The 1,136-nt window shown below is 44.6% G+C and overlaps 1 protein-coding gene across 1 annotated transcript in view; it reads left to right on the top strand.

The window, feature by feature from the left end:
• The window catches only part of Bloc1s2 (biogenesis of lysosomal organelles complex 1 subunit 2), a 10,909-nt gene that overhangs the window by 9,112 nt on the left and 661 nt on the right, over nucleotides 1-1,136 (top strand). The window lies entirely within an intron of this gene.

Genomic DNA, 1,136 nt, shown 5'->3' with positions numbered 1-1,136 from the left:
AAAAAAAAAAAAAAAACAAAAAAACAAAAAAACAAAAAACAAAAAAAAAACAAAAAACAAAACAAAACCCAAAATCACAATAAGGGGCTTATTTGATGACATTTTAAATCTCTGTATCTTTAGGCTCTTGTGTTTTTCCAAATTGCTTTCCTAAAGTGACATGTAAGAAGAACATAGGAGGGCTGAGGACTGGGATGCAGCTCAGTTGGTACAGTGCTTGCTTGCCGGGTATGAAGTCCTGGGTTTAAGAGCACCACATCCTAACTACTAGAACACTGGGTTCTATAACCAGCACTGGACAAACAGGGCACATGGTGTATGCCTGTAACCCCAGCACTCAGAATGGGGAGGCGGGAAAATCTCAAGTCTAAGGTCAGTCTTGGCTGCCTAGTGAGGCTGAGGCCAGCTTGAGATTTGTACTTCTCCTTTTTGTTTGTTTGTTTTTAGCCTTTTGAGACAGGATTTCTCTGTGCATCCTTGGCTGTCCTCCAGGACTCACTCTGTGGACCAGGCTGGCCTCAAACCTGGAGATCCGCCTGCCTCTGCCTCCCAAGTGCTGGGATTAAAAGCATGCACCACCACCTCCCAGCTTAGTTTGAGATTTGTTAGACTTGTCTAGGCTAGGTAGATGTGGGGTTGAGGGGTAGGGAGAAGAGTGGAGAAATGGAAAAAAATAAAGATGTATATTTATATTTCCTGAGTGTTCAAGTCTGGTTCTAGAGGGTACCTGGGATTATTCCTGGGAGGGCAGTTTCCAAAGTTTAGTAAGGCTTCCAATAGGGCAAGTGCCAATAGATCTTGCTTCATTCTGTCTAAGCTATCCAAACATGTGCTGTTGACAGAGTTAGGACCTAGTGACTGTGGTTTGGGCTCTCAGTCTGGGTGTATACATTTGATTATTCCAAGTTATGCAGGTCCATGATCTCTGTATTCAAGCAGATGATGAGATTGAAGATGCCACTTCCTTAAGAGTAGATCTGGCCGGGAGATGGTGGCGCACACCTTTAATCCCAGCACTCGGGAGGCAGAGGCAGGCGGATCTCTGTGAGTTCGAGACCAGCCTGGTCTACAGAGCTAGTTCCTGGACAAGGCTCCAAAGCCACAGAGAAACCCTGTCTCGAAAAACCAAAAAAAAA

The sequence above is a fragment of the Microtus ochrogaster genome, chromosome 8 (genome assembly GCF_000317375.1).
Source record: "Microtus ochrogaster isolate Prairie Vole_2 chromosome 8, MicOch1.0, whole genome shotgun sequence".
NCBI classification, from domain to species: Eukaryota; Metazoa; Chordata; class Mammalia; order Rodentia; family Cricetidae; genus Microtus; species Microtus ochrogaster.
The sequence above is the reverse complement of the archived record's forward strand: the minus strand, read 5'-3'. Positions and strand labels throughout refer to the sequence as shown.